Source organism: Marmota flaviventris, chromosome 15 (assembly GCF_047511675.1).
Source record: "Marmota flaviventris isolate mMarFla1 chromosome 15, mMarFla1.hap1, whole genome shotgun sequence".
NCBI lineage: Eukaryota > Metazoa > Chordata > Mammalia > Rodentia > Sciuridae > Marmota > Marmota flaviventris.
In genome coordinates, this window is record NC_092512.1 from 35,246,710 (window position 1) to 35,267,905 (window position 21,196).

General features: G+C 37.0%; 1 protein-coding gene across 5 annotated transcripts in view; it reads left to right on the forward strand.

Moving 5' to 3' along the window:
• Ncald (neurocalcin delta) overlaps positions 1–21,196 on the forward strand; it is a 398,774-nt gene that overhangs the window by 302,381 nt on the left and 75,197 nt on the right. Inside the window, exon 4 of one of the 5 annotated variants that reach the window (XM_027948790.3) lies at positions 4,025–4,341. The exons of 3 other annotated variants lie outside the window; for them this stretch is intronic. The gene's annotated coding sequence lies outside the window, so the exon portion shown is untranslated. Of the gene's footprint in view, positions 1–4,024; positions 4,342–6,231; positions 6,326–21,196 lie in introns of those variants that run through there. One more of the 5 variants, XM_071602203.1, reaches the window with a different exon arrangement.

Here is a 21,196-nt window from a genome sequence, read left to right on the forward strand (position 1 = left end):
CACAACCCCAGCCCTTTTTATTTTTTATTTTGAGACAGGATCTCACTAAGTTTTCTAAGACCTTGCTAAGTTGCTGAGGCTGGTTTTGAACTTGTGAGTCTCCTGCCTCAGCCTCCCAAGCCGTTGGGATTACAGGCATCTGCCAACAGCCCAGCCTTTGTTTCTTATCATGATCCAGTTTAGATATTATCTACTTATCTTTCATTTTACTAGATTTTTCTTTCCATGTATGCTCTTAAGCCTATCTATCATGCTCCTACTTTCAGTTGTATTTTTTAGTTATTTAATTTTAATACGTTCTTTTTATAGATTTTTTGTATGTAGAACTTTCCATCTTTGTCATTTAATTTCCTTTAACATATTAATTATACTTTTTAAAAATCTCTGTCTGGTAACTACAGGAGACGAATAACCAGTGGGTCTGTATTTCTCTCCCCTATTGTTTTTATCATGGATTTTGATCAGTTAGACCTATCTTCTTAGTGATTTTTGATTGATTTTGAAATGGTGTGTAAGGAATTTTTGAGGCCCTGTATTGTGTCATCTTCCTTTATAGAGGGTTTATTTTCTCTGGAAGGTCATTAGAATAGGTGCAAATTACCTTGATAAAATTAGGAATCATAATGATTTTAGGAGATGGGTCCTGGTTTGTGAGGGCTCATCTATTTCCTGTCTTCCTTTACTTTTAACATGTAACCTTTCAGTTATGAGACCTGAAAAACTGAAGGTGTTCACCAGGCTCCAATTCCCTAATACTATTTTTTTCCCCTAGTACTGCTGAACTGCTAAGCTCTACCTTTATGTTTTTAGCCTCTTGGCTTCACTTTTTTTTTTTTTTAATCTTATGTCATTTAGGAATTGGAAAATGCTTCAAGGGAAAAATAGTGCAGACTGCTGAAATCTCTTCTCTGTGATATCTTTTTTTTTTTTTTTTTTCAATCAAGATTTCAATCCCTTAAGTCCTGAATGCTTTTGAAGATTCATACTCCAATTTTTGACTCTTTAGTTTCTGAGCATGCTAAGAAGCCCCATGCCACTTAACAATCACCTACTAAGCCACACATGGTGGCACATGCTTGTAATCCCTCCTAGCTACTCAAGAGGCTGGGGTTGGAAGATCACAAATGTGAGGTTATCAGCCTGGGCAGATCCTGTCTCAAAAAAAGAAAGAAAGAAAAAAAGAAGGACTGGGAAGGAGCTCAATGGTAGAGCACTTACCTAGCGTGCATGAGGCCTGGGTTCAATCCCTTATACCACAAGAAAGAAAAAATCATCCAATAATTTAAGGATAAGCAGTGGAGAATGTGGAGAATGTGGAGAATGTGGGGAATGTTGGAGTTACCTCAATGATATGGACTAAATGTTTGGGTTTCCTCAAGAGTCGTATGTTGAACCCCCAGGTGGTATTATTTTGAGGTTGGAACCTTTAGCAGATTAAATTATGAAAGTGGAGGCTTTACCATGGAGTTAGTGTCCTGTTAAAAGAGGCCTTGTCCCTTCCACCATGTAAGACCATGACTAGAAGGTGTCATCTATAAACCAGGAAACAGGCCCTCACAGGACACCAAAGCTGAGGGAACCTCTGTCTTAGACTTAAGCTCCAGAACTTCGAGAAATAGATTTCTATTGTTTATAAACCACCCAGTTAATAGTATTTTGTTATAGGAGCCAAACAGACTAAGACACTCAATGTGTTTTACTTTTATTGGAAATCTTGGCACTTAAAATCATTGCTGTCTTTGCTATTCTTTGAGGTTGTCTGACCACTTTATTATTGTTATCTTTGTTGTCTGACCACTTTATTATTACTATTATTGTTATCTCAGTGAGAATGTTAATTCGAATACGTGCTAGTACGTCATAATGGGAAACAGAAGTCACCCTAGCCTGTGCAATCTAAATATTTGCTTCCATTAGGACTACAACAGTTTGGGCATACTTTAACAAACTTGTTAAACCCATAAACTTGTTAATGAGCTTAAGAAGCCAGTATGTGACTACAATAATTTGGATAATAATTTGACCACCTCCTTGCTTAAAATCTTTCTGATTTGAGTTTTCCTTGCCTTAGTACTCCTTAGACCAAAGGTAGGTTAAGAGCTTTAAAATTCTCAGAGGCAGAAATTTTAGCCCTTTTCCCCGCATAAGAAATTAAAACTAAAATACCCTTAAATATAAAATAAACATAAGACATAATTCAATTCTTTTAAAAAATATATCCAATATAACTTATTTCTGAAAAATTTGTGGCATAAATCCTGGCCCTGCCATGTTCTAGGTAGGCAATTTTACTTAATCTCTCCATGTTTTAATTTCTTAAATTGTGAAATTTAGAAAAGAAGAGCAGCTGCCTTGTAGGGTTATTATAGTAAATGTTTTAGTATATGTATAGCATTTAGGACAAAGTTCCACATATAGTAAATACTCAATTAATGTTGGTCAGTGTAAATGATTATCCAAAATCAACAGCAATAATCATAAAATACATCAGTATATAACTTCCATATTCTCATCATAAATATTTGTGCTTTAACAAGGATACATTGGATTTACTTGGTAAATGTATTTATACCCATGCAGTGCTAGATGATTTTGTAATAACTCAACGTTTTTTTCTTCCTTTGCCTTTTTAAGGGTTTGGGAGAACCTTTGTCTTCCCTGTCAGTTGAGAAAAAAAGGAATCATGGCTTTCTATTGTTTAGAATTTATTTCCCTATGGGCAAGTCACTCAGTGTTGATTGAGCACACATTATATCATTATTATATAGCTAACCAAAGGGTTATAGAGATGAGTAAGATTTTATCTTTCCATGAAAGTCTTCATAGACATGTCAGAGTCAGATAAACAAGAAATGACATATACATTGAGCTAACTATAATGTGGCAGGGTGTCAGAATTTTATTACACATTAACTTTATAATCCTCATAACAACCTTAGGGTGCAGACTCTACAACTCAGAATACATTTGTAACTTGCCCAATGTCCCACCATAAAGGAGACGTGATTTGAACCAGGTAGCTCCAAATACTGGGTCCATGGCCTTCCCACTAATGCTAAGATGAGAAGATGGCAACATGTCTACTTAGAAAAATTGGGAAAAGACTGATTAAAATTGTCTACTCATGGCCCAAACCACCTGTTAGTTTAGGTGTTTGAATCCAAGTCAGATTGCTTATTTGGTGGTATTTACCAGTTATTTCTGGGAAAATGGGCAGACTCATTAATAATGAGAAGCCCTGAAATTCTTAGAGTAAGTAAAAGAATCATAGAGACCCGGGCGCGGTGGCAGAAGCCTGTAATCCCAGCTGCTCAGGAGGCTGAGGCAGGAGGATTGCAAGTTCAAAGCCAGCCTCAGCAATGGTAAGGCGCTAAGCAACTCGGTGAGACTCTGTCTCTAAATGAAATACAAAATAGGGCTGGGGATGATGCTCAGTGGTCAAGTGCCCCTGAGTTCAATCCCTGCTACCAAAAAAAAAAAAAAAAAAAAGTAGACAACTACTTTTGAATGGGTATTTATATTTTATGAATCATTTTTACCTTAAGAAATGAGCTGGCATTCATAAAATAAAATGATACGTGTTTTCTTCGATGTGATGAGCCGTGACTGGAGAAACACTCATATGTATTTCCTATAATCCTTTTAACAGCATTTGGATTAATTGGCCAAATAATTTTGGCCTGCAAAGAGATGTGCATATGGTGTGAGTCCTGCAGGTGACTGGCAGCATCCTTATTTGTAGGAAGAATCTCAAAGCCTGCATGCTTTGCAAAAGGAAGTTAGTGAGGGCAGGTTGGAAGCATGCTATTGACAAAAGGGCTTCTTCATGCTTCCAATTTTTATTCTGCAGTCAGGTTCACTGGTTAAATCAATTTTCATGACTTTAACAATTCAGTATATAACAAAGTACATTTTGAAAACAAATTCAAAATGAAAGTGTATTCATTTTTGCTCATTTTCAAATTAGCCAATTTGAAGTCCTTAATTTTAGGGATTTTTTAGAAATGAAAACTTCTTGTTTCAGAAGACATCACCTATGGACAGTGTGGCATGGCACTTTGACTCTCTTGGATACTAAAGCTGCATAAAAAGAGTTGATTGGGCAGCCATATGCATTTGAAGCCAGAGAGATGATAAATCGGGCTCAAGAAAACTTGAGGCCCTGAAAATATCTGCTTCTCAAACTTCTTCCATCCCCTGTTATCATGATGTGCATAGAAATCCAAAACTATAAATGAAGCAAATTTCAAATTTGTGAATCATGGCTGTTGCTGAAATCTGCTTCTTCTGAGACATCTCAACTAACTTAGACATTGGATTCAATTGCTTTCCTTCCAACAGGTAAGTTCCCAAATGTCATTTATCCAGAATTAAAGGGGGAGAGGTCTTTATCGTTTGCGTTTGCTTTTGCTTTTGCAGTGCTACAGCTGGTAGCATTAGGAAAACAATTTTTTTTGAATAAAAAATCTTTCTTTTCTCATAATTGGGGCTAGGATGAAGGTAAAGGAAAGATGAAAAGGCAGACAAATAGAAAGATTGTATGGTCAAGCAGTTTGATATCATTCAAGAAGTGATTTCTGACTTTACAGAAGAAATTTCAGTCTTTTAGAGTGACATAAATACAGTCTGCTCAGCCAGCTTAGTTTCTGTTTGTTTTCTAGCACCCCAGAGCGCCTCCTTTTAAAAAATAGGTATATGAGAAACTAGAATAGAAGTCCTGATAACCAACCCTAAGCACTTAAATGTCTTTGGGGGTTTTTTAAGGAATCTCTGTGTCATGTGTCCCCCGCCCCCCGCCCAGGCTTATTAACTCCTTTGTCCTTTGAATGGGTAGACATTTTCTAAATGTCTTTTTCAGAGTATCTTCCTATGGGTTTCATTTAATTTTGATTAATTGACTTCCTGTTAATTAAGAAGGAGCATTAACTAGGTCATAAGCATGTGTGCAGAGTTAAAACAAACCAGGTGATCCTGAAGGAAATGAAGCAGAAGTTAGCAAACAGGTTGGACTGTCCTTTTATTCTGCTGCTCTGGGTTTTTATTGACCTTGGTGTTTGTGGGACACTAGACCATTTATTTAGTAATGAGATCCAGTGAAGAGGTGTGGATTGGAGGATTTAGAACTTGGTACTGGCAGGATGTCCCCAAAGCAAAGTTTTTGTCTTAACCAAGAAGTTCCTTTAAAGTAGAACTGTTCTGAACCTCTGTGGGTCATCATTTTTGCGTAGATAATATACAGTGCACACATCCTGAATGTTTCTTACTTGCTTTCCACATTCAGCTTGGCGTCAGGATCATTTGACTATTTTCTTTGCATCCCTAGCACAGTCTCATTGATGTGAATTCTTACATCATTTTATTTTTTATTTATTTATTTTTAAAACAAAGTTGGTGTTATTTTATTTGGACCTTTAGTTTGTTCATTTATATGCGGTGCTGAGAATCAAACCCAGTGCCTCACACATGCTAGGCAAATGTTCTACCACTGAGCCACAACCCCAGCCCTTACATCATTTTAAAAGTATCTTTTCTTCCAATTCCTTTTGTGTTTCTGGTTTTCTCATTTGCTTACAACCAACTTTAATTTGCTAAGAAAACTATTTCCAGAATTTTTCATAAACTGAAAGATGTATATATAAAGGGCGCAACAATAATTGCTCATGAACACAAACTTGTAAGAGGTCAAAGAGAAGGGAAAACCACAAGGAGCTATAAAAATATCTAACTATTGTACATAAAGCAAACTCATTACCTCACACAGAAAGAAGTGCATATATATATATATATATATATATATATAGAGAGAGAGAGAGAGAGAGAGAGAGAGAGAGAGAGAGAGATGCAAACTTCATGCTAATGATAGTGAGACCAATGAACTTCAGAGCAGCATGAATTTTCCTGTAAGTAACTGTAAAGAAAAGACGTAGAAGCCTTAAAGAGGAAAGTTGCAGGCACTTCTGAGTCACAACTTTGGGAGCTGAGGTTGTCAAGAGCTGTCCATGATGATTGTGTGCTGTGTACACACACACACACACACACACACACACACACACACACACACACCAGTGACAGATGACCTATTGAAATAATTTCAGAGCCATTCTGTGGTTGCTACGACAACCAATGCTCTCTTGGCTTTCATCTGGCCATGTGACAGGGACTTTGACGTCAGCTAGAGGCAGAGTCTGTGGCTGACTCCGCACAGGCAAAGGCTTGTAAGAATCTGGTGGATGCTGGACGAGGCTGCGGCTGCCGTGGCTGTTGCTTCCCGGGGGCTGTGGAGTGGAGCATGGACTGTTAAATCCTGCACTTCTTTCTGTGTGAGGTAATGAGTTTGCTTTATGTACAACAGTTCCATATTTTAATAGCTCCTTGTGGTTTTCCCTTCTCTTTTACCTCTTACAAGTTTGTGTTCATGAGCAATTATTGTTGTGCCCGGCAAAGAATGTGAAGCAGTTTCCAGTCATGAATTTCGTGCAGCCTCTGGAATTTGGTTAAATTTGGATTAATGTTCTGTGAAGTCGGTTAAAATATAATCGCCTTTCTTGCTCAACACTTGCTCACGGCGTTATGTAGAGATATGGATTTTGCAGTTTGAGCCAAATACACTTCTTGAATTCCAGGAATCCTCCTCCCTTCAGTATCGTTTTGGGTTTAAAAACTCCAGCATTGCTGTGCAATGTGTAACTAACTTTTGCTTTTTGCAAGTGCAATCCGATTCTCAATCAGCACACAACAGTGGGGAATTTGGTTTCTACCTCATTTGCGGCATTCATAATTAGCAACAATGGGAATAGTGGGAAACTATATTATTCTTTGAAAGTTGGGATTTTTCTTGTAAATAAGGCCTTTGGTATTCTGAAAATGCCAGGGAAAACTGTCAACAGCTTCCTGTTTAGAGACAAATAATCTGAAATATGCCAAGGAAGTTGGGGTGGAACCTTTACATGTGTGCATGCAGTCGCTTTTGGGTTGTTAAGGCAAAGTGCACATTTTCAGTGTCTTCCCCTGGAAATTCAACTGTGAAGAGAATGGCATTGGACAGTTTTTTTTTTTTTAATTAGGGAGTAATGAAAGCTGTTTTTATGTTTTTTTTAATTGAAATTATTTCCTAGAGAATAAAATGATGGCCCTAAAACTAAATGTATCATTGATACAAGGTCTACTTTAACTTAAACTCAAATATAAATAAATTTTGAAAATTTGTTTCAGATCTCAAATGAATAATTTTGTAACTGTGGTTAATAAGGATTTTTATCTCTCTATCCATATAACACACTCTACTACAAATTGTTTTATTTGCACTGTTGCTAGTTCATTTCATTTCCAACTTCAGTGATTTTAGGTTTCCTTTTATTGCACACAACTTGGAATATTTTGTAGCTTATAATTTGAATAAAACATATGGTACTGAAGGTAATGGAAACCGAAATTTATAACTAGATTTCTGAATCTTGCAAATATAACAGAAAAAAAAGCAAATTTCAGAGAACCACATATAGTAACAGCTAGAGTTTTAAGGGAGAGAAAAAACTGGTATGACTCTCTATATGAAGGTTTTGTGAGAATTATCATTACATGTGAATTATATCTCAATTCAATACATTCTTTTTATTTTTTATGTTCTTATTAGTTTCAGAATTCTAACAGTTATTTATTTTACTCCTATAGGTGAGAATTTTGAATAGTACTTAGCTACAGTGATAAGTGAATAATTTTGGTTGTATCAATGATTTCTCAATAGCTTTCAATGAGTAGAAATTCATTTAACTTGCTGGCATTTGATAAATCTATCTTCAATCAGAGTGTCCATGGAAGATTTTCCAAAAATCTAATAGGCTTACATTCAAGGCACATCTACTGAGACATCATCTCATTATTTAATTGTAATAACCCAGAGTCTGTATTCTTAATACCTCTAGCAATATGTTAATTAATAAGTAGTATTTCAATTGATCGTGAATAGGACCAGTTAACACTGACATTTAGAAGCACTGTCTTTGATGGAGAATGCTTTGATACTTATTTCACTCAAATTATGGTAGTATCATGATAGTTTTTCCTTGGTTCTCTGTTTTAAACTAAAGGCAAAGATGATTGTATTTAACACCCTTATAAAATAGACTGGATTTCAGCAGTATAAAATACAAGAGAACGATTCAGTGTTAATGGCAAAGGTCAATGACAAATTTGAAAGAAAATGTCGTATGCTGTGAAAGCAGAGATGCTCTGAAATCTGTAAGTCTTTTCTTATGGCAATATATAAATGACCCCTCAGAATTGTCTATTTACAGCAATGAGACTGTGTTGATTTCAAGGTCAAGTTTGTTTCAGTTGCAAAAGATGCTGGCAAGGAATGATTTACTCTAGAAACCTGGCTGTTGCATTATTAAATGCTTTGTGTATGGTTTCAGGGATTCTTAACCTTTTTGGTGCCATGGACCTCTTTGGTAGCCTGGGGAAACTTACAGACTTTTTAGAATGATGTTTTTAGATACATAAAGGAAAGCATGCAGGGTTACAAAGGAAACCACATTTATTAAAATATTGTCACCAAATTTTTAAAACTTGTGATATGTTCTTTGTTAACAGTCCATTATTAAATAATACAAACTAGCAGCAGATATACTAACCACCATGATTTTGACATAGTGGTGAGAGTAAAATGACACTTTTAATTGAGTCAGTATATCTATGACAACTATAATAGGATGTGAAAATATCTTGATTTCTTTTTGCAAAAATATCTCAGGTGCCATGGTGTGTGGCCTACATTTTAATTGAAGGAAATACTAAATTTCGGTTTGAGGTTGTAAATATAAAGACCTAATATTTTTCCCATCCAAGTTCACTGGGCCCTCTTGAAATCTGTTCACACCTACATTAAGTGATATGTTAGCTAGTGATGCCAAAAGGTCACAGAACCTCATTGGACAATATCCATAACCTCATTTTCACATTCAGTTTCACTACATCTGATTTTCTTCTCTGAATGTATGAATTTCATCATATTTTCTAAATTCTGCATGACATGTTCACATGGCTACTAATCTGTATCTTTCCTTTATTTTCCTCCTTGAGATCCATAAGCAGTCTTATGTTACCTGCACTGAGAAACTCTTACTTGGTTAGATTGAAGTTAAGAGGAAAACTCAGTATTCAAACCTTGGGCCATAGAAGACTATAGCTATTTACAAGGGGATATTTATCCTAGGACCTGGCATATGCTAGGCAAGTGCTCTACCACTGAGCCACATCCCCGACCCTGCTGAATGCTAAATGAGATCGTAGATGAAGAAGGGACTTTGTGTGCTCATGACATTTGAAGTGAGCATTAAGGACCATATGTGACTTTCCACTTAATGGAAAGCACATGTGTGTGTGTGCATTGACAAATTGTTAATGTTACCTGCACTTACTTAAGATTTATCTGCCTGAAGGCTCCAGGATGGGACACATTCAAAATGAAATGGGAAATAGAGACACTTCCCAAGTACTCTGAACACAGAACATTATTTGGACTTACAGGACATTTAAGATCGATACAGGAAAGGTTAATATTGTTTAGTGTGACTTGTGTAAGTGATGGGCTCATTCCCCAGTTCACTTTGGATGTGCAGAAAGCGTAGCTGGATTTTCCTCTCCAAGCAATTGGGTAGCTTTGTGGTTGGTTGGCTGCTGTCACCACCCTGCCTTTAGAGGGTCCAAAGCCATCCTTTCTATTACATCAGCATCCACCACCTCAGCGTAAGAGAACAGGAGCTATGACATTTTGTACAAGCTGTTGCTTAAACTCAATCCAAATTCCTTGCATTTGAAATGGAAGCTTAGTAATTTTTCTTTGCACGTCCTCAGAGGAATTACGAAAGAGGATTTTCTCCAACATTTCTTATTCTTTGGATTAGAACAGAACACCTGCTTTAGAGACTTTGGATCTGTGGCAGCGTGAGAAAGAAACTTGGAAAAAGTCTAAAATATCTGACTGCAGGCTGTATTTTGCTTCTTGATCATAGATGTTTGAAATTTTAAGTTCAGAAAGGAATGTGTCATTACTTTTCATGAAATCAGCTTTTATTTAAATGACGCCATGTGATGAAAATCCAACTAGAAATAGCATTCCAAAATATAGCATTTTTTATTGTTTTCAGAAGTGATGCCGTAAGTGAGCGCTCATTAAGACTTTGATATAAAATTATATGATAAATATTTAAATTCACTGGAGCCACATTCTCCAAACTAAAAACAGTCTGTTCTTTTTATCTCTGTGGTTAAATTTAGGTTTTTTTTTTTTAGAATATATAGCTATAAATGCCTTTAGTTAAAGACATAGCATCACTTTAAATTTTAGTTTATGTTAATATAAAATAGAATACAATCAGATCACAATGAAGTCCTATATTTAATTTTCAGGAAAGAACTTTCTAGTCTGGAAAATATTCCAGCTGTTGCCTCTCTTAGTATGTGCCTTGTCCACAGTTTCTGAATTCTGTCCCAGTGATTTAGGAAAATTAAACCCTGCATATTGCCTTTATGAAAAGATAAATTTTTAAAAATGTTGATTCTGTGTTTTCTTTACTTTTGTGAATTTAAACCCATTTATTAGAGGCAAATGTTGAGAACAGTGTTGTGTTCTTGGGCTGTCTGCTCAGCAGGACTCCCACAGACTCATACGAATCATACAACTAAGGCCATGATCAATTTTGTGACCATATTTCCCATATCTTTGGAGATATAATAAAAGCACCATCCCACCTACGTTATCCCATTCTGTACCTTCCCATGTCTTATCATGGATCAAATGCAGCAGGCTCACTCAATCTGCAAACATGTATTCAGTGGGTCTAGGATTATATTAGGCATTGTGAGTCCCTCCATAATGTGATCCTTGAGTGATATCTATCACTGGCATAGAGAATCCTGATTGCTTTATGGACTTTGACTTCTGTTTGCTTGAGCTTTGATTGAAATATTCATTCTTTGCCGCATTCAATCAGTTTTGAGTACCTATATGTCAGGCATCAGACTAGACACGTGGGATGTGGTGGCGAACAAGACACTGCTCAGAGACCTGTGGACATCAGCAACCATGCTTCCCTTCTTTACAGCCAGTTGGGCCACTGTAGTCAAAAAGTGATTCCTTTCTAAGAGGAAAAACATCAAAACAGAAGAGAAACAAACCCATAGATTCTACACCAGAGTGTAACCTTACAGGAGGCCTTTCAGCCAGTGAACAGCTGGCCTCATTTGTGAGCCATCTCTTTCTACCAGCGCCAGGGATTCCAGGTCAGTACTCCCAGCCCTACTCCCAGCGGGCCAAAGGCTGGCTGCCATCTCATCCAAGAGACAGATGAGACCGGTAGGGACTGACCTACAGAATGATTTTCTTTTAACCAATACCCTGTTTTATGCAAATAATGGAAAACATTTTATTTTTCGTAAGGAATCCTTAAATGGGTGCCCAATTATATCTCTGATCTTTCCTGTTTTAGCCCAGTCAGAAAAGGCTCACTGCTTTAATAATATCCTCAAGACCCCAAGACATAATATCAACACTCATTTTTCACTCATTCACAAATCAGGTTGGGGACAAGGGTTCTGATCCACCCAGTCCTCCAGGGACTAAGATTCCTTCTATCAAGTTAAACTGATCTAAACCCAGATCCTGTCTCTACAACTTGCTAGTGACTCTTGGGGCAAGTTACCTATGTCAGAGTTTTCTTATCTGGATAATACTAGTATCTAACTCATGAATTCTTGAGTCAACTTACTTGGCATAGTAACTTACTTAGCAAGTGTTGTATATTTAATAATGTGACCTGTTATCAGTCATTTTCTATATCTGAGAGTGCTGCCACTCCATCTCCTCAGGGGCTGCGAAAAAGGGTTGAAGAAAGTGTGTCCCTTGTGTTATAATAGTTGATGTGTAGGAAGCGATATAGTCTTCTCAAATCTTTTCAAAATAACTGTTTTTTTCACACCATCCCAGTTTTATAAATGAGAAAAAAAAAGAGACAGAGCTTAAGCCAATCACTCAGTGTCATAGGAACACATAATGGATCTCTAGAAATTTGGCTGCAAAGTCCTGACTCTTTCTTCACTATGGTATATTGCTTTTCAAGCTGGACTACATTGTGCTTTCCCTAGAAATATTGTTATGTGCTGTGGCAGATTGCAATCTTCAAAAATGAGCATGCAATAATTATACCTTTTCTTATAGACCCTTGCCAGTCTCTATCAAGAACTGCTGTCTTTCTCCCCACCCTTTGAACCCAAATGGGCATATGTTGAATCTAACTGATAGAGTACAGTGGAAATTGTGTAGATGCTTCCAAGGTTTGATGATAAGAAGATACAATTTCTTTTTCTCTTGGATTACTCTTTGTTTATCTCATGCATGACATTGGTGCTGGGATCCCATGTTGGAAAGAAGCCCAGACAATACGGAGTGGCATGAATAGGTGTTTCAGCAAAGAGCTCCAACCATGCCCATGGCCCACACTCAGCATCATGGCCAGACATGAGAATAAGTGAACTCGGGTGATTCTAGCCCCAGCTATGGGTTCTCCCTTCCCCCTCTGATGCCAGGTGGACTGAGATGAACCACCCCTGCAGAGCCTTGCCCCAAAGTGCAGATTCATAAACAAAATGAAAATTATTGTTTTAAACTCATAAGTTTTGGGGTAGTTTCTTAGGCAGGCAGAGTAACTGGAACCCAGGAGGTAGGTAGAACCAAATATAATATGTGTAGTGTTTTCTTTAATCTCCAGTTTGCTTGTATACAATATCATATAGATTAAACAGGTTTTTATGCTTTGTCCAAAGTACCTAACCTAATCTAAAATAATTTCTAAAAAAAAAAAAATCAGAACCAACCAAATTTTTATAAATGAGCTTTGGAAACACATCCTATTTGTAAATTTGGAACATATATATGCAGTTGCTGGTTCTAGGAGAAGATTTGGCTTCACTGAGGCTAGACCGTACGCCCTAGTGAAATCTCACTCATGGCCTCCTGCTTACTGGACCTTTTTCTGCAGGAGGTGCTGAAGAGATGGCAGTCCTTGTGCCACTCTCCCTGTCACTGCTTCCCTGGCTTCTCCATCTTTGTCTCCTCTCTCACACCTACCCTGTCTAATCTGCTGCCTAGTGTTCTGTCATTAGACCCTGCTGTGTCCTTGACACTCTCTTTTGGCCCATTTCCAATGCTTTTGGGCATATTTTCTGCTCTAATGGTTTATAGTAAAGCCAAGGAATTTCCCTTGGCCAGGGAAGATTTAGCTCACTCTGCAAAGTCTTTTTCCTCTTAACAAAGCTGCTTCCATGGCAGCTGTTCTGCTGACCTGTAGCTCCATGTGTTGGTCAAACCTAGCATTCAGAATCCTCAGAAATGCAGCCCCTTGGTCCTCACTCAAAGAGGCATCTGTTTCTTCTGCTGTAGGGAAACTATACCCCCAACTCTCTTCTTGCTTGCTTAAACTTTACCCCTTTCTGATGATCTTCCCACTTTCCTCTAGGAAGGTGTTCATTCATTTAGTCATTCAATGCTTGTCAAGTTCCTCCAGTGAATCCTGCAGTTGGGCACTTATGAAACTCCCTCACCTGTGTCCATGGACTGGTAAAACTGCCTTCAGCTGTCCCTCATTTGCTTACCATAGACACTGAGCAGACTTGGTCCAATCACTAGACCCTTAATAATCAGCACATGTCCTGCTACATCCAAGATGTTCCAGCAAAGTCTTTGAAAAGGTTATAGTCCAGTTAGGTAGGCTGGGCAGCTATGCAGCTAAAGGCCAGAGTTGAATTTTCTATCCTGGTTAAAACCTTTCTTGGTGTCATGGTTGTCATGCTGGACACCTAATAGATTAAGCATATGTGGCATTGAGATGACTTTGAAGAGAAAAAGAGCTCTGGGCTTTAAAAAATGGGGAATATCTGGCACAATCAACAGAAGTGAAAAGATAATACATCAATAATATCTTCGGTAACAGAAATAGGAAACCCGCCCATCTGGAATCAAGAGAATGATTGGGTGAAGGCGAAAAAAGGTGTATTCTATAAAGTCGGTCCACGAACAATCTAGAATTTATCAGTGTAAATTGGATTTGATCTGATAGACAACAGGAAACAAGAGAAAGATCAGAAAATGTAAGTGTTATATAGTGTTATTATATTTAACAAAAAAACTATTCCTTTTGCTTTAGACAGGTTATGCTAAAAGCCTGAATAGGTGCCAAATGTTTTCTTTTTCTCCAGTTTGTGCTTATACAAGTTCTGTTTTTTGTTGTTTGTTTTTTTTTTTTTTTTTTTCATTTTTAGTTGTAGACGGACACAACACCTTTTTTTTGTTTATTTAGTTTTTTTATGTGATGCTGGGGATGGAACCCAGTGCCTCATGCATACTAAGCAAGTGCTCTATACTGAGCTACAACCCCAGCACAAATTCTAACCCTTTACATTTAAAAACTGTGAATTTTCGTTTGCCCCCAATACCACAAGTGGCTTTTTAACCTTTAGCAAGGCGAGTATAGAGGTGAAGCTGTGTGTTATCATAGTTTTAAATATATAATCTATTACTCAGTAAAGTCATATTCATATAAAACCCAAATCAACTGAATAATCCATGCTTTCATAACATTTTCTATCAAACTATACTATACTGATTATGTAATTATAATTAATACTCATAATGAAACCCCTGGGACATCAAGCCATTCTGAAAAATCTTTGAATCAGGACACCAATGAAAGACTAAATTATGTTCAGTGAAGTTTTAGTTCTAAGCCTTTATATCATTTGATTATATCTAAAGTCTTTGAACCCTGGCTTTCAATATATATTCAGCAACTATAAGAATGTTCTTACCCGGAACATGCCATTTTTTTATAGTGTTTTTTAGTTGTTGATGGACCTTTATTTTATTTATTTATTTATATGAGATACTGAGAATCAAACCCAATGCCTCATACATGCTAGACAACCACTCTACCACTGAGCCACAACCCCAGCCCAGAACATGCCATTCTTAAGAAAAGTATTGTAAGTGATCCATGCAAGAAGTTAGGTAGGTATAATGTATATGTACAGTGCATAGCAGGGGACAAATCCTGTGTAGCTGACAAAAATGTTCGTTAATCATTCTGGTGAAGTGCAAGGTTAGACATTGATGCTGATGGTAACTTCTCCACAGCAGCTTGCAGATGAGTACTGTCCCTGAGGTCCTATGCCTGAAGGAAATTGAATCAGCAATGCATTGTTCAACTCACCAATTACTTAAATATTTTAAAACAGTGGAGGAGAGAGTCAGTTTATCTCAGCTCTGCGAGTGAGCATAAAGTATACTTTCCACTTCGAAGACCAATGCTGCTGGCAGTTGTGGATGTTTGGAAATGGAAGTTGATTTCTGTGTCCTGAGGCCTTGTTCCCTCCTGAATGTTCTAGAAAGAATATCCTGGAATGTTGGTGAACCTTGAGCTCTTAAAAGTCCAACTGCCTAGGGTGGTCAAAGCAAATCATGCCCTCTTTTAGGAATTTTCTTTTTAAAGAACTTGAACAAAAATTCAAGGAGATATTAGTTCTTTTTTTTCATTAAATTATTTTTTTTCTGATGTTTTCTCAGATGTTTCAAAAGTGGAAGCCATTTAAGAAAGATATAGTCTCTGGTCCAGATTCCCTTTTGTAGAAGAAACTATCATTAAGGTCTGTTGTGCTCATTTCCAAAAATGTTGGTTATCTTCCAACTTTAAATTTCCAATCCACTGCTATTACAAAAAGGACTCCCTCCTCTGATCCTCAAAACAGTCTACGAATTAATGCCAAGAAATGACCAGGAGGCTGCTAACTGCTGCATCAGCATCCTGTCAGGAGGATTACTTTTTAAGGCACAAAACTTGGCTACAAGTTTACTAAAAGTAGATCCCGCTGAAGTCACATAATATCATGCCTGGATTTAAGATGAACAGGAAACTTTTTCTATTGTGGTCAAACATACATATAGAATTTACCATTTTAGCCATTTTAAGGGTATGATTCGGTGGCATGAAGTGTGTTCACATTCTTGCACAACCATTTGCCACCAGGCCTCTCCAGAAATTTCCATCTTGCCAAGCTGAAGCTCTACACCCATTAAACTCCCCCATTTCCCCCAACTAGCCCCTGGTGACTTCCAGTCTACAGTTTTAAACAGGAACATTTTAAGGGAGTTTAAAATAAATTTATTGTTCCTCTTTCTATTATATAAGCTCTTCAGTTGGTAAGATCCCTGTCAATGGTCCTAAAATGATTGGGACTGCCTTAGGTTTATATGAGTGGGCATGATTTATCCAGAGTTCCACAACATAGAGATTTCAGACCTAAGGCAGTGGGCAGATGATCTTGATGATGAAGGGGAAGGGGACTGTGTTCTGAATCACCTACTGACACCATAGGCAGGATCGTCTCTATGTGACCCCTGGGCTCGCCATCCTACCTATGGAAATAAAGCCATTGCACCTGGGAGATTTTCTAATCTCAAGTAGCCTTATATTGGTCTTCAATTAATGGTTATTTTAAGTAATTGAAGTGTAGAAACAATATACAATTGTGGTAGAACATTTGGATAATAAGGAAAAACAGGGGAATGTAGCTCAGTGGTAGAGCACTTGCCTAGCCTGTTTGAGATCCTGGGTTTAGTCTAGTACTGAAAGAAAAAGAAAAGAAAGGAAATATCACTCTTATTTTACTTCCTAAAGAAAACCACTATTTTAGCAATACATTTTTTTAAAATTTATTCATTTATTTTTATGTGGTGCTGAGGCTTGAACCCAGTTCCTCATACGTGTGATGTAAGTGCTCTACCTCTAAGCTACAGCCCCAACCCTTAATATTACATTTAATTTTACTTATTTAATAGAAGAAAAAGAACTCTGAAATAAAACTTGATGATTTGAGATTCAGATAACTGTTTCTTTGAAGCAGGAATTGCTGGTTTCTAACTAAATTAAATTTCTAATTAAAAATTTAAAATTAATCTGACATTAAGACATTAGGAGTCAACTTTTTAAAAAATTATTTCTTAATGAGTATAGGCTTATATTTTCAGTAGCTAAGGCTTAGTTAACTCTTTTGTGAAGACCAGAGAAGATCATGGATAACAAAAAATACTCTTAGGGAAGAAAAGGTTTTAAAACAAGAGTTTTAAACGGAGTTTAAAATTATATCAAAAGGGTAAACTGCAAAGAGGATAGCCCATAAAGACATGAACCACAAGCCACCTTATGAAGTAACAATAAACCAGCCAGGCACAGTGGCGCATGCTTGTAATCCCAGCAATTTGGGAGGCAGAGGCAGAAGGATCACAAGTTCTAGGCCAGCTTCAGCAATTCAATTTAATGAGAACTGTCACAAAAAATAAAAAGGGTTGGAGATGTAGTGCAGTGATAGAGCAATCCCCAGCACCCAGAAAAAAAATTCCTGAATGCAATCCCCAGTACAAGAAGAAGAAGAAGAAGAAGAGGAGGAGGAGGAGGAGGAGGAAGAAACAATGAACCATACAACAGAGAAGCCATTATTTCCCCAAGTGAGCTAGGACTCAAAATACAGAAATGCTCATTGTGTCTGTGGACCCTCTGCTTTACCAGAGGCTTAGCTCTGTCTGTTTCAGGCACCTGTGTTTTATATATTTCATCAATTGCTTAAATACTTACACCCTCATTAACCTTCATGTATATTTACTTTATAAAGAGTTTCTAATTATTTTCTCCGATGGACCCTGAGAAAATTTAAATCTTTAGTACATACATGACATATCATTGGTAACTTTTTGATAGTACATACATGACATATCATTGGTTACTTTTTGATGATTAATTATTCAGTTTGGTCATGATAAACTGACCTTCAGTGAGGTCAGTTTAAGCATCAAGTATAGAATTAATATGTTTATAATAGGATATTGAGAAAATACAGAAGAATATATAAAGAAAAAATATCACTACTGATATTCTAATGTCTAAAGAAAATCACTACTGATATTTTAAAGTTAAAAAGCTTTATATTTAGCTTTATTTTAGTGGAGGAAAAAAGAACTCTGAAATGAAATCGAGAATTTAAACTTCTTGGTCAAATCTTGTTAAGGACATTATTCACCAAGCCCTGTTATTATTCTGACTTGGACTGAATATAGGCTGCTCCTCTGGGATTTCTTCCCATTATAAATGGACTAATTCCATTGTCTACCCCTTTCTTGGATTCATTTTCAATTTTGCTAGAATATATTTATGATTTTTTTCAAAGCCACAGGAGGGCTATGTCCTTATAGATTTTTAATTTGTCCACATATGAAAAAGATGCAAAATAATCTTCTTTCACAATTTTATGGACTTTATTCCATGATCTTCCAGCAACCTGGAAAGCAGATGTGAAGCCTGCTGCCATTATTGTATTTTGATTCCTTTATAGTAGCTTTCCCCTCCTCTGGGAATTTTTAGGATTTTTCTAATTGTACTTGGAGATTGTTAATTTCACCAGAAAGTGTTCAGATAGCTTGCTTCGCTTTCCTTCCTCCCTTCCTTCCATCTTTCCTTCTTTTTTTCTTTCTTTTTTTCTTCCCTCCCCCTGTTCCTTCCTTTTATCTTTCTTTCTTTGTGTTATTTCTTTTAGGGATTTTTAAATCATCACACTCAAGGTTTATTCATCTCAGGAAACCACTCTTCTGTTATATTATTGAAATGTTCATCTTCTCTGCATTCTTCATTTTATCCTCCAAAAACACTGACTATGGATGAGAGATTAGTCTCTTAGTTCTAGCTTTTAGATCTCTTGAATCTCTGTTCTGTGTTCTTCTTTCCCGTCATTTTTTATTTGTTCTGCTTAGTTATACATGACAGCAGAATGCATTTCAATTCATCATACACAAATAGAGCACAACATTTCAATTATCTGGTTGTTCATGATGTAGAATCACACCATTTGTGCAATCATATATGTACCTAGGGTAAAGATACCATCTCATCCTACCATCTTTCCTGCTCCATGCCCCCCCTTCTGCCCAATTCAAAGTTCCTTCATTCTTCCTATGATCCCCCTCCATTATGAATCAGCATCCACTAATCAGAGAAAACATTCAGCCTTTGTTTTTGGGGGGAGATTTTCCTCATTCCAGTCAGAATGGCAGTTATCAAGAACACAAGCAATAATAAGTATTGGTGAGGATGTGGGGGAAAAGGTACACTCAGACATTGCTGGTGGGACTGCAAATTGATGCAACCACTTTGGAAAGTAGTATGGCGATTCCTCAGAAAACTTGGGAATGGAACTACCATTTGACCCAACTATCCCATTCCTCCGTCTATACCCAAAGGACTTAAAATCAGCATACTACAGTAACACAGCCACTTCAATGTTTATAGCAGCTCAATTCACAATAGCTAAACTGTGAAGCTAACCTAGATGCCCATTAATAGATTAATGGTAAACTGTGATATATATACACAATGGAATATTACTCAGCATTAAAAGAGAATAAAATTATGGCATTTGCAGGTAAATGGATGGAGTTGGAGAATATCATGATAAACGAAATAATTCAATCTCTTCTGTATTCTTATCTTTTCTCTCATGTTTTCTTTCTTCCCTCCTATGTATATTCAGAAGATAGCCTCAATTTTGTGTTCTGGATCTCAAAGTAATTTTTGTATTATTTCATTTCAGTTATTTAGCCTTTCTACAATATGTCTTTTTGTTTGTTTGCTTGTTTGTTTTTGTTTTTGATGTTTTGGTACTGAGATTGAATCAGGGCTTCACATACTGAGCTGCCATTCTATGGGTAGGGTTGGGGCAGAGCCTTGCTAGGCTACCCAGCCTGGCCACACACTTGCAATCCTCCTGCCTCAGCTTCCCAAGTAGATGGAATTACAAGTGTGTGCCATGGTACCTGTCTTACTGATTATTTTTAAAAAGTTATCCTTTAAAAAGTAAAGGATAACTCATGTTTATAGATACAGCCTTCTCTCAAACTTCCCTAAAAATAGTACTTTTTCAAGATTCCATCTCTTTGTCCCATTTCAATTCGATTTCCTTTGAGCTCCATTGTCCTGTTATCCTTCTGGATCCTTCTCTCTAATGTTCTTGGCTTTCTTTTGGTAACCAGGACTTTGGGTTGACACTGTCATATTTATAAATGCAGGTTGGGTTGACTAGCAGAGGTAACTGATGGCATTTCCATGTCAGTGTTGGAGGACTGGTTTTCCACCATACTTACCATCATGAATGGCAGGGTGGTTCTTGGGAGGCATAAGAGGAGCCACCAAGCAAACTTAAAACTGTCCAAACTGCCCAGATCAGGAAGGCCTCGTTTTTTTGTGGGTGAACTACTTTGCTATACCACCCTTTTATGCAGAGCTTAGAGTGGGGTAGAAAGAGAAGGAAAACAGCATTCTGGAGTCTTTTTATGAATGACCTTGACTCCTTCTCCCTGTGATTCTAGACCTAAATTCTTCAAGGCTTTGTTGGAAAGAATAGCTCTCACTGCTTTATTTGTTCTCTCTGGTATATGTTTTATATTATGGTTTTTATTGGTTCAATCCAACCATATCAGTTTGCTATTTTCTAGAAATTTCCCAAAATTTCTGTCTACCAATAGTAACCTTTCCCACCTTCTATGCAATAGAGATTTATTCTTTTTCTCACATATTTAGGATAGGTAAGCTCTTGTGCATAGTCCACCATCTTGAAGTGTTATTATATTCACATCCAGAATGGCTGTCCCAGTATGTTGGTGCATGATTGTCACAAGGCCAAGACACGTGTCTTACTCTCTCTGCAGCTATTTCTTTCGTGGCTACAGAGAACACTCCCAACTCTGATTTGCCATATTATCCATATGGATAATTTATGTATAAAAAGAGAGCAAAGAGAAAGAGGATGGTCTCATGAGCCAGTCTCATGGTTTTATATAACCTTGATTTAAAACCTATGTCAATCTTCTTTGCAAGCTCACATTAAAGGATATGCTTATATTTGTACTAAGTAGCATTAGTTTTATTGAGCCTTCCTTCCCTTCCCAGAGGTCTACTATTTCCATCAGACCCATAATATCTGCTTCAACCAGGTACTCTCTGCTTCAACCAGGTATTCCCATATCCTTTAGAACTTTGGGCAGGCCCGTTTCTCACTTCCTTAATACTGTGTAATAAAATATCAGAAACCCCCAGTTATAATA